The 17,380-nt window shown below is 50.1% G+C and overlaps 1 protein-coding gene and 1 non-coding gene across 11 annotated transcripts in view; both read right to left on the reverse strand.

Annotated features, from left to right (window-relative positions):
* CYRIB (CYFIP related Rac1 interactor B) overlaps positions 1-13,832 on the reverse strand; it is a 175,266-nt gene extending 161,434 nt beyond the window's left edge. For 3 of the 10 annotated variants that reach the window (XM_031013744.3, XM_031013736.3, XM_031013740.3), the window contains exon 1: positions 13,496-13,832. The gene's annotated coding sequence lies outside the window, so the exon portion shown is untranslated. Of the gene's footprint in view, positions 1-3,333; positions 3,452-13,495 lie in introns of those variants that run through there. The other 7 variants (XM_031013746.3, XM_031013737.3, XM_031013742.3 and 4 more) reach the window with 4 other exon arrangements.
* Positions 1,694-1,758, reverse strand: LOC115935679 (U7 small nuclear RNA). Its single transcript, XR_004071299.2, has one exon. It is a non-coding gene; the product is annotated as a U7 small nuclear RNA (small nuclear RNA).
* Positions 13,833-17,380: the final 3,548 nt, after the last annotated feature.

A 17,380-nucleotide genomic window follows, 5' to 3' on the forward strand; every position in this document is an offset into this window, starting at 1 on the left:
AAGCCAAGCGAGGAGGGTGGCTTGAGCTCGAATTTGAGACCAGTGTGGGCAACACAGCAAGACTTCATCTCTACTAAAAATAAAAAAATGAGCCAGGTATGGTGGCAGGCACCTGTGGTCCCAGCTTCTGCCTCTAGAGATGGCACTTGCCAATCTATGTGAGTAACTGTAGTTACTCCAGAGGATTCTGAAGAAGCCTCTGGAATCAAATTAGGGAACCCACTGCTGTTCCCAATTGAACTGAAAACTGAGGTACTCGGGAGGCTGAGGTGGGAGGATCGCTTGAACCCTGGAGGTCAAGGCTGCATCATGATCGTGCCACTACACTCCAGCCTAGTTGACAGAGTGAGACCCTGTCTTAACAACAACAACAACATAAAGCTGAGCTAAAAATCTTTATGCAACATTCTGTCCATATTTTTTACTGTTTTTCTTAGGAAAGATTCCCAAAGTGGGTTCCCTGGGTCAAAGGTTATGAAGATGTTCAAGGCTCTTGACATCAATTGCAATAGTTGCCCAGAAGGGTCACTCGAAGACCTGGTTGGCCACCAGCAAGAAAATGCATGCACCTTCACTGGGGTGACACCTTTCACAGGCATCACAGCGCAGGGTCAGGGACACCTGTTGGGTTTTCTCTGGAGTGAGTTCTTATGGAACATTCTGGTCTCTGCACATTAGCTGCACAATCTCAGGTGCTTTTCAGCTCTGCCCTGCTGAATGAGAGATCCATAATGCATTCGAGGATAAGCTCCAAGGTGGAATCAAATGCTCCCTCCTCACCCAGCAGCTATTTGGGGATGATCAGGGAAAACGAAAGATCAGGTTCCTCTTCTTTTGGTTTTAGGTGTCCAAGGTGTTGGGACAATGATGAGTTTATCTAGGGAGAAGCATTTTCCAACCACATTGATCATGGGGGACAGTGGGGGACGTTCAAAGGTCATACCTCGTTTATTCCTCATTTATTCTGAGACAGGTCCACTCAGGCAGGGCCTCAAGGACTATGGGATCAAATCCAAAGGCCCAGGAGGCCGAAGCCCTTTCAGATCAACTCCTGGATGGGGCCTTCAACTGCAGATTTGAGACGTGCAGGAACGATGACAAAGTCAGAAGGGGCCTAATTCTAGGGGCTGCGGTAACCAAAAAGACTCTGCTTTATTTATTTATCTATTTATTTATTTTGGCCTCACCAGGTCAAGAAAGGCTGTCTCCCTCTGTCCACTCTGTCTCTCACAGCAGACAACTAGACATCCAGAAACTCTCTCCAAGGTTATCACACTCAAGCATGAGAGACCCTCAGATAATCACACATACACAGGTAACACCCCCACTGGGTATCAAGACAACTTCGCACATTCCGAAGATGCCCTCAGTGCATCAAACGTACAATGGGATTCCTCTGTACCCTCATTTTCTTTTTTATTTTTTGTTTAAAGACAGGGGTCTCCCTATGTTGCCCAGGTTGGTCTCAAACTCCTGGGCTCAATCAATCCTCCCACCTGAGCCTCCTGAATAGCTGGGACGGCAGGCGTGTGCCACCCAGCCATACCCTCATTTCACTGAGCCAAATTCAGCTATACTCAAAGGGCCAAATGCTTTTCTTTTTCCATTTTAAAAACCTTAAATAATATAAAAGTGTATTTTGCCTATTGTATTTATTTGTATTTGTTTCTACGGGTTTTTTTGTTTTTTTGTTTTTGTTTCTTAGTGTGGGAAAACTAGAAAGCCTGCTGGACAAATTCTAAAAGAACTATAGTACTCTGTTTCCTATTTTTTGTATATTGTGCATTGTACTTTATCGTATATTGTCTACTGCAGTTTCTTTTATGCATTGACTCACTGATGTTCCTGTACAGCATCACACACACAAAACCAGCGCATGGAAAACCAACCTTCAGGAACAACTCGGGAGATTGTCAGGAATTTTTTTTTTTTTTTTCTTTTTGAGATGGAGTCTCGCTTTGTTGCCCAGGCTGGAGTGCAGTGGCACAATCTCGGCTCACTGCAACCTCTGCCTCCCCGGTTCAAGCGTTTCTCCTGCCTCAGCCTCCCGAGTAGCTGGGATTACAGGCACGTGCCACCACACCTGGCTAATTTTTGTATTTTTAGTGTAGAGACAAGGCTTCACCATGTTGGTCAGGCTGTTCTCAAATTCCTGACCTCGTTATCCATCTGCCTCAGGCTCCCAAAGTGCTGGGATTACAGGCATGAGCCACCGTGGCTGGCCAGGAATTTTTCATTTTTTATTTTTTGCCTACTGTGCTGACTCCTGAACTTCACAGAATTTTTTATTTTTTATTTTTTTGCCTACTGTGCTGACTTCTGAACTTCACCATGAAGATGGGACTCTGTTGAGCAGAGTTTCTTCTCCTTTGGTGCTTTTAGGTCTTGGGGGCACGTGTCTGTCTGTTAGGAACCAGCGGAAAATCAGACCAGCTCGGATCAGAACAGGAAACCAGGACCTAGGCTGGTGGGTGCTAGGGCAGGGCCTCGTGGCTTCACAACCCGCCTCCCAGGGACAGGCTATCTGGTCAAAAGAACTCGCCCTCCTCACTGCTGGGTCCCTTAGCGGGCTTTCACGTCCCTGGCCTGGTCCCTCCTTCTTTAAATGAAGAGTGGCCTAGATGATTGTCACACTCCTGTGTGACACTGGACAACACACATCACCTCTCTGGGCTTCCATTGCCTCTGAACAGTCTTCCACCTTCGACTGGAATCAGAGCCCCAAAAGCGAGATTCTAACAAGAGGTTACATTGTGTGAGATGCTGACCTCCTCAGCATCTAGGGTGATGGGGTCCCCAGGTGGGTCACCTCTAGCTGGGAGATGCTTCCTCTTTCACAGCTCCATCTGTGCCTTAAAAATTAAAAGCTGGGAACCTATAATTCCAGCACTTTGAGAGGCTGAGGCAGGAGGATCACTTGAGCTCAAGAGTTCAAGATCAACCTGGGTAACATAGTGAGACCTCATCTCTTAAAAAAAAAAAAAAATGTAAAGGCTGGAAAAGATGGGACTAGGTGATCTCCACTGTCCTTTCTATCTCACACCAGCCACCCCATGCCCAACACCCTCAGAATAGATGACAATGGGCAGATTACCCTTAATAGATATTTCTCTAACCCAGTGACAGGGACCTCTGCATCAGAATCACTTAGAATGCTCATTAAAAATATGACTCCAGGCTGGGCGCGGTAGCTCACGCCTGTAATCCCAGCACTTTGGGAGGCCAAGGCAGGCAGATCACTTGAGGTCAGGAGCTTGAGACTCACCTGGCCAACATGGTAAAATCCTGTCTCTATTAAAAATACAAAAATTAGCCGGGCGTGGTGGTCCATACCTGTGATTCCAGCTACTCGGGAGGCTGAGGTATGAGAATCGCTTGAACCCAGGAAGCGGAGGTTGCAGTGAGCCAAGATCACGCCGCTGTACTCCAGCTTGGGTGACAAAGTGACACTCTGTCTCAAAAGAAAAAAAGAAGAAAAAGAATCTGGCTTGCCGGGTACAGTGGTGTGCACCTATAGTCCCATCTACTTGGGGGGCTGAAGTGGGAGGATCACTTGAACCCAGGACAGTGAGTCCAGCTTGAGCAACGTAGCAAGACTCTCATCTCAAAAAATAAAATAAAATAAAATAAAATAAAATATATATATATATATATTTATTTGGGAGGCCGAGGCAGGTGCATCACCTGAGGTCAGGAGTTCGAGATCAGCCTGGCCAACATGGTAAAACCCCGTCTCTACTAAAAACACAAATTTTATATATATATACATATATATATATATGTGTATATATATATATATCTGGACCCTCCCACCCAAGAAGCGTAAGCACACCCAAGGTATGAGCAGATTAAAGAAATCCTGCAGAAGGGGGAACACGTGCATAGAGTATGCTGGCAAGGTCACATATAGAAAATGGGTGGGGTGACTTGAAAGCAGAGGTATAAATCCTATGTGCACCTTATTTGCTCAAGTCTACATGGACCAGCATCCAAACATTGAAATTTTCCTTTCAAATTCAATCCCCCAGAGTGTATGGTCTCAGGACCTTTCTTTCCCCCAAATCTTTTCTAGTGGAGATGCATGTATGCAGACAATGCAAAGTGCTACAGATCGCAACACCAAATGCATCAAGAGGTAGATTATTAGTATGAGTCAGTTTCACACTAACTTTACCAAAAACCTCACTGCTCACATTAGCTCAAGTAATCTACTTACAACCACAATTATAAATTCTGAGCTTCCTTGGCTGACGAGTTTGCAGTAGGTGGTTCTTGGCCCTGAGGGCTGCTGAGATGCCCGTCGTTATGAGATGCCCACTGAGAAAACCACCGCCCTCTCCCAGCAGGGTCCAGCAGGAGCAGTGTCTGCTCTTGGCTACACAACTCCATTCATAGACTTTTCCAGTTACGTTTGAGGTTCACCCAAAGGAGGTAGTAAAAACAGGAGGTGGGCACTGAAGCTGGCCTGGTATGTTTGAATTCCAGCTCTGCTTTTTATCAGCCTCCAGGTTTTCTCAGTTTCCTCATCTGTAAAACGGGAATAATATTACCTGCCTCACAGAGTTACCAGGAAAGTAAGAAATAAAATATTCAAAGTATATGACATGGCCGGGCGCAGTGGCTCACGCCTGTAATCCCAGCACTTTGGGAGGCCAAGGCAGGTGGATCGCCTGAGGTCAGGAGTTCGAGACCAGCCTGCCCAACATGGTGAAACCCTGTCGCTACTAAAAATACAACATTAGCTGGGCGTGGTGGCACAGGCCTATAATCCCAGCTACTTTGGAGGCTAAGGCAGGAGAATTGCTTGAACCTGGGAGACGGAGGTTGCGCTGAGCCGAGATTGCACCATTGCACTCCAGCCTGGGCAACAAGAGCGAAACTCCATCTCCAAAAAAAACAACAATAACAAAGTACAGGACACTTGCTCCATGCTCCATAAAAGAAAGTTAATGTTGCCATAAAGGAGACCAAAAAATCACAGAAACCCACGACGTGATCCTGATGGGAGCCCTGTTAAGAGGGGCTTTCAGGCCAGGCATGGTGGCTCACGCCTGTAATCCCAGCACTTTAGGAGGCCGAGGCGGCCAGATCATCTGAGGTCAGGTGTTCAAGACCGGCCTGTCCAACATGGTGAAACTCCATCTCTACTAAAAGTACAAAAATTAGCCAGGTATGGTTGCGGGCGCCTGTAGTCCCAGCTACTCGGGAGGCTGAGGCAGGAGAATTGCTTGAACCCGGGAGGTGGAGGTTGCAGTGAGCCGAGATCGTGCCACTGCACTCCAGCCTGGGTGACAGAGCAAGACTCTGTCTCTAAATAAATAAATAAATAGAGGGGCTTTCTGCCAGGTCCATAGCTGCCTGCACACATAGTCCAGAAATGTGACCTCACTCCCTAGCTCCTGCTCCACTCGCCACCATCAACCTGCTGGCCTGTCATTCATGGTGTCTGGTGACTCTCCCTGCCATCCCATTCCAAACCCCTCAGAAAAGCTTATCCAATTCCTGAGTGAAAAGAATGGGCCTAGAAGGGCTGAGTTTAAGTTAACCCAAAGAAATAAACCCAAACTCCTTCATTCTCCAAGCTGTTCAGGCCTCAGGGACATGTGTGGGGTGACTGTGGGGCGCACACTATCATTCCCCACGTGGATCCATCACGGGGCCTAGTACACAGGAGGTGCACACTCAGTGACTGTTCTGTTGTTGAATGGCAGGATGAATCTCACTCCTCCCTCAAGACCTGAAAACTTGAGAGTTATGAAGGCATGTTTAGGAATGACTGTAAAATACCACTTTTCAGAAAACACAGAAATCTCCATTTGATTCTTTCATTTGCAAGCCTGTTTGATCTGTCTACACACTGGTTGGTCTCTCGTGTCCCAGAAGCAGAGGGCAAGACACAAAACCAGAGTTCAGGGGAGCAAAGCAGACATTTTAGGAAGTTATTGCCCAAGTTTCACTTCCACGTCGTCTTCTGCATTCTACTTCAACTCTGGTTTTGAACAAAGCTGGGGCTGGTAAAGAAACTTCCCTTAGTCTACATGTTCCTCTCCCTGAGTCCCAGCACTGAGGCTCTGTAGACCAGGGACTCAAATTACTGAGCACTCACTGATGCTAGACCCTATGTCAGGCATATTCAGACATCTTCTGACCTAAGAGCCACAACAAGCTGGAAAACAGACACTGAGATGCCAAGAGAGGTTATGCAATGTGCAAAAGACTTCACAGTCAGGGAGTCGGGTCTGAATCAAAGATCTCCTTGGCTCCAAGGTCCTTGCTTCTCAACCTGCCACTGTCCTTTTTCAAAGGTGCCAACCACTAACATGGCAAAGTGTTTCATTTTTCATAAAGCCATCTGAGGAGTTCAAAAGCATCTTTTTTTTTTTTTTTTTTTTTTTTTTGAGACAGAGTTTCCCTCTTGTCACCCAGGCTGGAGTGCAATGGCACAATTTTGGCTCATTGCAACCTCTGCCTCCCAGGTTCAAGCAATTCTCCTGCCTCAGCCTCCCGAGTAGCTGGGATTACAGGTGCCAGCCAACACGCCCAGCTAATTTTTGTATTTTTAGTAGAGACAGGGTTTCACCACGTTGGCCGGGCTGGTCTTGAACTCCTGACCTCAGGTGATCCACCTGCCTCGGCCTTCCAAAGTGCTGGGATTACAGGTGTGAGCCACTGCGCCCGGCCCAAAAGCATCATGAAAAACTGTCCCCCTGCATTAAATTCAGATCCCATCTCTGCCAGAAGGATAGCCCTGGACAAATCATACAGCTCTCACCCACCTGTGACTATGCCCCATGGGAGAAGGATGTGTATATGGAGGCTTTCTGCTAGACTATGCTAGATGCTTTGATACACATTATCCCACTCAATCCTCCAAACATTCCAGGGAAGCAGGTGATAGTAGCCCAGCTTCATCAATGACAATTCTGGTTCTGCAGTGGGATGTGATTTGCCCAAGGTCATGCAGCACTGAGAAGCAGGCCCAGGGCTCCATCAGCCCTGCCATGCAATAGGCTTTGTTGAGTGAGCACTGGATGTAAATTCCAAAGAGCTTAAAGCGGCCAGACAGAGCCAGTGACAGGAGACTCTATTAGGCAGATGAGGAAAGAATGGAGCTTTTCTTCCTCCTAACGCCCAAGCCTTTCCCATCCTTAACTCCTCTGCACAACGGGGCCCTCACTGTCCTTCCCCCACCTTCTTGTCGAAGGATGCTGGTGCCAGGAGGGGGAAAAGACAGAAAGAGGATTAGTCTCTGGCATGGTTTATGTTGATTTCAAAGCTGTCGCTTTTCCCACGTTGGGCCTTCTTTTTCACTTTGGATTTAAGTGCCTAGTCCCCTGCTGAAGGAAGGTCAAGGGCAGAGGCACATTTTGAACTAGGGAAAGTCCTCAGCATCCTCCTGCTCTCACAGCCTTACTGCTAAACACAGCAGTGGATGCAGAGGGTGGCACTGTGGAGCGGTGAGCAAAAACCAGGCTCAGGAGCCAGAGGCCTAGGTTCCAGTCCTGACTGTGCCTCTTGGTCAAGATGCTTCCCCCCAGGGGGTCCCAGTTCCCTTGTGTGTTAAAATTAGAGTACTGGATGCTTAGGCCTGAAACTCTGAGTATGGGGTTTCTGCTCAGTCCTTCAGCTCACACTGCCTCTCCTCCCCCGCTCCCTGAAGGCAGCCCCATCTCAATGGCTCACAGCATCTAGGCCCTCCTGGGCTTATTCGGCACCTGCTGGCAGACAGAGGTGGTCTCTCTCCCACCCCTTCCTGCTCCCAATGTCACCTGTCCTGAGGTCCATCCTAGGCCTTCGTCACTTTGTCATATGTGTTTTCGCATGCCTGCCTCCTCCACTAAGCTACCTTGGGAACCTCCAGGGTCATGTAGAGATTTGCACCATCAGCATCAGCCTGGCTCCTGAATGAATGAAGGGGAGAGGGTCAGGTTGGATGATCTCCTGGCCCACTGCACTCAAAGTATGGTCTACAATCCAGAGGCATCACATCATGTGCAAAAGTGTTCAAAATGCAGCATCTCACCCTGCCCCAGCCCCTGCTCAGAACCTCTAAGGCAATCCCCACGTGATGCGCAGCACACTCAAGTTTGGAAAATTCTCTTCCAACTCCTCCCTCCCTTGCTTCTACCACCTAGAAGCCTCCAGAACTATGGGCCTTAGCAGGTCTCACTAAAACATAGCCCATCATTAACCAAAAGAGATCTGCCTTAGGAACCTTCTAGAAGCCCGCCACTGACTCTCACAAGCAGAATCTGAAATGTGTGCTCCCCGGGGGGACTCCTGGCACACATTACTCAGTGGCCCTCTCCAACCCTCAAGGAAGCCCAGGAAGCTTTCAAGAACGCTGAGGCGGCCAGGCGCAATGGCTCACGCCTGTAATCCCAGCACATTGGGAGGCTGAGGTGGGTGGATCACCTGAGGTCAGGAGTTTGAGACCGGCCTGGCCAATATGGAGAAACCCTGTCTCTACTAAAAATACAAAAATTAGCCTGGTGTGGTGGTACGCGCCTGTAATCCCAGCTACTCGGGAGGCTAGGGCAGGAGAATCACTTGAACCCGGGAGGCAGAGGTTGCAGTGAGCCGAGATCATGCCATTGCACTCTAACCTGGGCAACAAAGCAAGACTCCATCTCAAAAAATAAAAATTAGGCCAGGCATGGTGGCTCACGCCTGTAATCCCAGCACGTTGGGTGGCCGAGGCGGGCAGATCACAAGGTCAGCAGATTGAGACCATCCTAGCAAACACGGTGAAACCCCATCTCTACTAAAAATACAAAAAAAAAAAAGAAAGAAAGAAAGAAAGAAATTAGCCAGGCATGGTGGCGGGTGCCTGTAGTCCCAGCTACTCGGGAGGCTGAGGCAGAAGAATGGCATGAATCCGGGAGGCGGAGCTTGCAGTGAGCTGAGATCGCACCACTGCACTCCAGCCTGGGCGACAGAGCGAGACTCTATCTCAAAACGAAAACTAAAAATAAAAATAATTAAAAAAAAAAAAAAGAACGCTGAGGCCTGGCAGAGTCAGACAGACTGGCTGCCCACTCACCCACACGGATCCCATGTCCACGTTCAGAAAGCTCTCTTCCCTCATTTCTCTACTCTTGACATTTATTCAGCTTGTAAAGAAAAGGATCCTTTCCAAAACACGTCTTCAGTTTTTTAATAAACCCCGCAATTCCTTTAATGATTTCAGATTATCTTAAATATTTATAAAAATCACTCTCAGCAACACTTCTTTAAGCAAACCTCCTCATCAACTTCGATTATTTATATATTTATGAACACGATGTTCAAGGAGCAGATGGCAGCTAGTAAGTCCTCCAAAAGAAGGAAAAAAAAATCAATGGGACAGAATGTAAGCTCCATGACTCGTCCATTTACTCTTCTCGACAAGCTCTGGTACAATGATCTTTCCATTCAGCGGAAGCGCCACACAAAAGTCCACAATTGGTTTAAAATAGCACACTTGGACTTCATAAAGCTTGGAGGCTCCAAGTTTAATCCAGGAATGACCTGCCAGCCAAGGGCTCTATTCCCAAAGGAAACTGAAGCTCTGTCGGGGGAGGGCAAGACATTGGATGCGGGGACAGATGATGGGACCAGGGGAGGGACAGAAAGAGCACCAGGGGCTAAGGGAAGAAACAGACATTGCTGAGCACCTACTAGGTGCCATGCTCTCTGCTGGGCACTTTCCATACAACCTCTGGGTTGATCGTCACAGCAACACTTCCAGGTGGCGACTGTTAGTCCTCGTTTGAAAGATGAAGAGAAAGACAAACAGAAACGAAGTATCTTGGCCAAGGGCACAGAGCTAGTGAGTGGCAGAGCCAGGATGTGAACCCAGGCTGTAGGGCCTCAAAACCTTCACTGCCTCTAGAAAGAGAAAAGGAGGAGAGGAAAAAAAATATATTGCTCTTAACCTCATGCATCCTAGGCTAACAAAGTTGCCTTTCTTTCAGCCTGGTGAGGCCAATCACCCATTTTAAGACTATCAAAGACTTAATTGCCAAAGTTCTACTGAAGCAAAAGGACCTGATCCATCTGAGAGCCCAGAGAAGGATGAAAAACAAGATCACAAGGCATCCGTCTTCAACAGGCCTTTATCAAGTATCCCCTTTAGGGAAGAGAAAAAAAATCAATCCTTCACTCCTCCCACCCGAATTTCTTTCTTTCAAGAAGCTCCAATTCAAGCTAAAACAGAGAGATGAATCTGGCCTTTGAGATGCCTATATGCTTGCTGAGCAAACAGTGATTATTACTGTTGTTGATGATGATAACAATAATCATGGATGGTGATCACTATTATACGGGGTGTGCAATGGGAACAGGGGCCTATGCTAAGGACTTTGCTTATGCTACTGCCAGGAGCAACACATCCCCGTGACATATGCACCCATTTTACAGATGAGAACACTGAGGCTCCAAGAAGGCAACAAACTTGGTTCCATGCACGCGAGCAGTGAGAAAGAAAACCAAGGCATGAATTTGGATCTTACTCTCTTACTCGGGAGCCCTGGGAGACCAATGGGGATTCTTTTGCCTGTTTAGAGATGAGGAAAAGAGGGGGCCGAGAGTGTAGTGACCTCTAGAAGGCTGCACAGCCAAGAGATAGTGAAGGTGTATCTGATATAATTCATACTTAAAACCTGAATTTTCAGCTATACAACACTTCCTTTACAATGCTCAGTGGTGGACGATTTCGCTGAAGACAGCCAAGTCCCAGACCGCCAAAGCCACATGAATCGTGGTCTCTTCAATTAACGAGATGGCAGTAATGCTGAGCACGGGTGAGGCCACAACCTCCTGGCACCCGCGTCCCTCGGGCATCCTTCCTGTTCTTCCTGTGCATGGGTCTCTGGATCCTGATATAAGAGCTGTCAGGGACCAGGATTCCACATAGGGAGGAACCACGGGACAACCATTTCAAGGTCAACTGCAGGCCAGTGCACTGACCTTGAGATGGAAAAAGAATGTACATCCTCAAAGAGCAAAGGGGAACCCATCATTCTTCTGCCCATTCTGTCAAAAGACACGTACTGTTTCCTGCATGTGCCAGGCAGCAGGTCAGGTGCCAGAGGAAGCACAAAGACCACTCAGCGTCTGCAAGAAGAAAAGTGAGCTCTGCAGGCTGAAGACTTAGGCGAGAACCCTCAATCTGCCCCTTCCTGACTGAAGGTCTTGGGCCAAGTCCTGCACTCTCTCTAAGTCTCAGGAAAACGAGAACCCTAGCTCTCCTTTACAGGTAACCCTGGCCACTCCACAGTTCAGTCATTAAAAATGAATCTGGGCCGGGCACAGTGACTCACACCTGTAATCCCAGCACTTTGGGAGGCTAAGGCAGGGAGGATCCCTTGAGCCCAGGAGTTCGGGCAACATAGAGAGACCCCATCTCTACAAAACATTAAAAAATTAGTTGGGCATGGTGGTGCACACCCGTGGTCCCAGCTACTTGGGAGGCTGAGGTAGGAGGATGGCTTGAGCCTGAGAGGTCAAGGCTGCAGTAAGACATGATCACGCTACTTCTGCACTACTTCAACCTCAGCAATGCGTGAGACCCTGTCAAAACACAAACAAAATGAATCTGCACATGCTCAAACTGCAGCACGTTGCTGCACAGAAGGGTCTGCGCTGTCTCTTAAAAATAATAGTAGCACTTACGGGGGTCGGGAGTTGGGGGACCCACATAGCTAAGGATCCTAAGAGAGGCACACAGAAGACTTTGGGAGCTGAGAAAGGAGAAGGGGTGGCTGTCAGAGACAGCAAAATTACTTGAAAATCTCCCAAAGTGAAGGGCAGAAACATATATCGGCCTTTACCTGAAAACCATTTCCAAGTCTCCCTGTGCTGGAACCCACTTCAGCCTCCTGCATCACACACTCTGCCCTTCTCCGTGCTGTGAGCCCAGCAAGGATCTAGAGTGCAAATTCCAATGTGCCTCCTCAGGAAGAAAACTCAGGCCAGCTGACCACTTCTGCATGCCGACCAAGGTAGAAAAGTCACCTCTTCCGGGCTTCCCCCACATTACAGGAACCCCAGGCCTGGGAAACCATCCCAGCCGTCAGCCCTGGCTCAGTCTTGGCTGTTGGCCTCAGCCAGTCACCTGGCGGTGGCAATCAAAATGACGCCTTCTTTTTATTTTTCCCCCAGTGCAATCTTCCAAGAATGGGAGAGTCTCAAAGTCAGAGTTTAAGCCCTTTTTCACAAGGGAGTCAGTATTTTCGCAAGATGGTCTTCCTCAGAGAGGGGAGGAGTCCATCCAACACAGATAGCAAAATTGCTCCCTGGGGATCCTGGATGGATGTTACAGGGCAAGGAAGCCAAAATGTGGAAGCACACCGACTCACCTCTCAAAATTCACCACCCACTCGTTCATCTCACAATTATCTATGGGGTGCTTCCCACGTGCTCCAACGCACCCTTTCTAGGTGCTGGGGATGCAGAAATTCAAGGTGACTGGCAATGACACTTTCTATCACTGCGCCCCCTCCAGGCCAGGAAATCTACGCTCGTTTTCTCAAGGCCCCACTCGCAGCAGCCCATTTCACAGACGGGACCCTAAGACTCAGAGAGGGTAAGCGACTTGCCCAAGGTCACACAGCTAGTAAGCGGCAGGGCCAGGAATTAAACATAGCTGCAAAGTGCACGTGACACTCCCCCGCAGCCCCAGCTCTATCCCTCCGCACCCCTCCACCTCTTGCAGCAGGGTGGGTAGCAAAGGCACACCTCAAGTAGCTCCAGCATGGTAAGACCTCGATTCCTCCTTCGTTCCACTCCTGACACAGGACACACGTTTCAAAGGACACACAGGTTTCTCCCACCCCCAGTGTGTGTGTACACAGCCCCAGGAAAGCCCTGCAGGCTGCAAGGGCACCCACCCGCTAACACTGAACTTTCATTTAGAAAGAAAGATAATGAAAAGATAAAAGGCGAAGAGGAAGTGCTCTTTAAACACAGGCGGGTGGCTACCCCAGGAGGAAGTCTTGAGGCCAGTGGAGATTTTGTTCACCCCCTCTAGTTCCTCAAATCGAATGCGACTGGTCTTCCAAGCCCCTGATGGGAGGTGGCCGGGGGCCAGCGCTGCTCCCGGGGTCAGTCCCCGCACCGACACCCGGCTCGCAGGAAGGGTCTGCCCGTGACCAGCCACCCCGACCCGAGCGCCCCCTGCCTCGAGGCGCACAAGGCGCCGGCTCCGCAGCTGGGTGGACCCGGGCGGCGGCCCCGCTGCGCGCTCCCCTCGCGTCCGCCCGCCGCCCCCCGCGCACTCGAGGCGCCTCCCCCGGGACCCCCGCGCCCGCCGGCCCAGACGCCCCCACCACGGCGGCGCCCCCTGTCCACCCGCCGCAGCGCCCGGCCCGGCGGCCCGGATGGTACCTCCGCCTCTCCCCGCACCCATCACGCGCGCGCCCCGCACCCCGCGCCCTCTCCGGGGGCAAATCGGCTCCAGGGGCGCGCGCGCGGGCCGGCCGGGCGGCGGCGCCTTCAGAGCCCCGGCACGTACCTGGCGGCCCGGGCGGGCGAGGGGAGCGCGGCGCGGGAGCGCAGGAGCCTCGGAGCCTCCGGTGCCGCCGCCGCCGCCGTTTCCGGGTTGGCGGGGCTCACGTCACCGCCACAGGTTTGCGAGCTGCCCCCGCCGCGGCGGCAGCAGCAGCAGCAGCAGCAGCAGCAGCCCGGGCGAGTGCCAGGCGAGAAATAACTATAAAAGGAAGAGGCGCGGCGAGGAGGAAGAGGAAGCGCTGTTTACCTTCGAGAAGCCGAGCCGCCGGCGCTCGCACAAAAGGAGGACGCTCGCCTCGCGACGCGCCTCCCCCCGCGCCCAGTCCCCGCCGCATCGCGGGGCCCCGGCGTCAGCGCGCGCCGCGCCCCGGGACCGCCCCGCGCCGGCCCCCACCCCAGAACCCCGCGCCCGCCTGGCCCGTGTCCTCCCGAGCCGGGGCGCCACGGGCCCGGGACGGTGGTGACCTTGGGCAAGTCACCGCGGGGCGCGCTGCGGTTGGGGGTCATCGCCCTCATTGTGCGAGGAGGAAACCCGGCCCTGAGAGGCGCAAGAGTGACCCCCAAGGTCACGGCCTGTCAGGCAGGGCTTGGGCTCGAACCCCGGTCTCCAGACCTTCAGGCCGGCCAGGTTCCCATCCCTGGGTCGCTTCCCCCTCACCTGGACTTCAGGAATGGTGACAGCGCCTGCCTGGCTCACCTCGCAGCGGGGTCAGTGAGAGGAATGCTGTCCACGCACCCATTCAGCCCTCCCGCAGATACTTACTGGGCCTACTAAGTGCCCGGGCTGTTCTAGGCCCTGGAGCTGCAGCTGCGAACCAAAACAAAATCCCTGCCCGGGAGGGGCAGCGGGGACAGGCCGTAAATATCTGATGGTGCTAAGTGCTGTGCCAGAGGAAAAATAAAGCGGGGTGAGGGGAGGGTGCGGGCTGTCGGTGCTACCCTAAGCGGTTCTCCAAGGACTTTAAATTTAGTACAGAAATTCCCACATAAAAAGCTCCTCGCCGTAATTCCAGTTTCAGGTATTATGGGAGACCTCATCTTTCCCCTGATCTAGAATGGAAAATACTGTGTTTTTCTCCCTGTAACAGGACATGCCTAGGAAACTGATACTCTCCTTCCCTCTGCCTTGCTCCCCTGGCCCAGAAGCCCATCCTATCATTATCTTGACATTCAACCAGAAATTTCTCGGGAAGATAGACAACATTCTCTCAAGTATCTTTCTGCTGTCCTCTAGCAGGGTATCAAAAGGGTTACATCAAAGGCTTCCATTGTCTTTCCACCTCCACCTCCAGCTATAGGGGAGTTGGGGTGTGCTCACATCATACTCAGTGCTGAGTTATCTGATTAGGAGCCAGTTGTTCCATTTCTTTTCTTTTCTTTTTCTTTTTTTTTTTTTTTTTTTTTTTGTCTAAGACAGGATTTTGCTCTGTTTCCCAGGCTAGGTAGCGCAGTGATGCGATAGCTCACTGCAGCCTCAAATTCCTGGGCTCAAGCGATCCTCCCACCTCAGCCTCCCGAGTTGCTGGGACCACGGGTATGCACCACCATGCTCAGCTAATTTTTATAGATTTTTGTAGAGGTGGGTCTCCCTGTGTTGCCCTGGCTGGCCTGTTTCTCCTGGGCTCAAGGGATCCTCCCTGCCTCCGCCTCCCAAAGTATGGGGATTACGGGCATAAACCACCACACCCAGCCCGCCAATTCTTCAACAAAGTTGCCTTGCGCCTTCTCTTGGCCAGGCCCAGTTCTCGGAGCTGGGGACGCTGAGATGGTGCCATTTCAGCAGTACTCCCTGGACTGCTCTCTAAGCTTACCCGAGCGCCAGTGCCTTCATTCCTAAAGGAAGGGAACTAATGTCCACCTTGCTGTGGGGACTGAGAAGTAGGTGGGAAAACACTGGGTCCTGAACTATGACCTTGAGGAGAAGCAGGAAAAGGGTTTGGAAGCAGGCAGAGCTGAGCCGCTTATAAAATGAGCGTTAACAATTCTGAACATTTATAAAGTACTAAGCAGGTGCCAAGTGTGCGCAGGCCCATGAAGCAGGTTTATCATGGCCCAGTGTCATGCATTAAGATACTGCAGCTGGAAGAGAGATGAGATTTGCCCAAGGTCACACGGATTAGACAGCGATGGAGCTGGGTATGTACCTAGATTGTCTGACTCCAGAGCCCAAGCACTTAGCCACTCTCAGCCTCAGTTTGTTCATCTGTGAAATGGAATGGATAATAATGACTTCATTAGGTTATGGTGAGGGTTAAATGAAATAGCGAATATATAGAACCTAATATGGATAGGACCCAGGAGAAAGCAATCACCATTGTTGTTATTATTATCATAACTGTTACAATTTACCTTTTTTTTTTTTTTTTTTTTGTGGCAGGGTCTCACTTTGTCACCCAGGCTGGAATGCGGTGGTGCAATTTTGGCTCACTGCAATCTCTGCCTCCCGGGTTCAAGCAATTCTCGTGCCTCAGCCTCCCAAGTAGCTGGGATTACAGATGTGCACCACCACGCCTGGCTCATTTGTGTATTTTTAGTAGAGGTGGCGTTTCACCATGTTGGCCAGGCTGGTCTCGAACTCCCGACCTCAGGCGATCCGCCCACCTCAGCCTCCCAAAAACCGCACCCAGCCTAATTTTTGTATTGTTCTGTGATGACAAGATTTTGCCATGTTGCCCAGGCTGGTCTCAAACTCCTGAGCTCAAGCGTTCCACCCACCTCAGCCTCCCAAAGTGCTAGGATTACAGGCTCAAGCCACTGCGCCTGGCCTACCATAATAATTGTTAAAGGCATGAGGTAAGGAACTTTCAGGCAAGCTTGGGATCTGTAAATAGTTTGATGTGAGCGTAACATGGAATGCAAATTTGGGGGTCCAGGAAGCAGGGAAGAATAGGTGAAGGTGAGAGCAGGGCTTGGATGCCTGCTAGCCTGCACTGCACTGAATTCTGAAATACATGGGATGGAGAGTCTAACTCTGATGTGTGTGTCTCAGAGGAGAAAGTCTCCATTCACTGGATACAGTGAGGCTGAGAGCATGAGCCTAGGCTCACTCTGATCCTGATAGGTTTGACCAGTTCAAGCCATTGGGAACCTGGGAATAATACCCGGGGAGACCTCTGGCAATTCTGTAGTGACTCCTCTGTTTCCCCGGGATGTCAACCCTGACAATGGTAGGCAGAAGTCCAGCATCCTATAGAGAGCACTGTCTTTGGAGTTGGGAAAGCCTGCCTGCCATTTTCAGCTGTGCAATTCTGGGCAAGTCATTTAACCTCTGACTTCTTGAATGTTCTTATCTGTAAAGTGGGAATAATAACATTATCTTCTGTTGTTGAGAGGACTATGTAAGAAAATGAGTTTTTCATGCTTTATAACTGGAAAGCAGCATGCACGTTTTACTTTCAACATTAGAATCTGGTGCTTTCATTGGCCAAGCAAAGAATCTTGAAAAACCAAGATTTTAAAAATTAAAAATTAAAAAAGAAGGCTGTGCTTTCATAGCACATGTGGTCCACACATTTTTCAAGCAAAAAAAAAATAGCTATTTCCTTCGTATATGCAAAAGCCCCTCAAAAATATTCCTCCAAAATGCATTTCCCTGCTGAGCATTTGCAAGAGTGCTATTATGTACAAAAGGTAACAGAAGGTAAAGTCGGGAGACACAGAGACTCAGTTTTTGTCCTGCTGTTAGTATTTTGCAATTAAGCCCACTCCACATCCCATCGTGATAAAAGCAAACTCAGCGGCATTAGTCTCCTCACACCTCTGGCCATTGGGAACCGAAAGGGAAAACTACGCCCAAGCTCACTAGGGAATGCCGTCCTGGCACTGGAGCACAGCCCTCGGAAGATGCTTCAGAGGCTCAGCTAGCCCCTTTAGGCTGGGAATCCCACTC

Source organism: Gorilla gorilla, chromosome 7 (genome assembly GCF_029281585.2).
Source record: "Gorilla gorilla gorilla isolate KB3781 chromosome 7, NHGRI_mGorGor1-v2.1_pri, whole genome shotgun sequence".
Classification (NCBI taxonomy): Eukaryota; Metazoa; Chordata; class Mammalia; order Primates; family Hominidae; genus Gorilla; species Gorilla gorilla.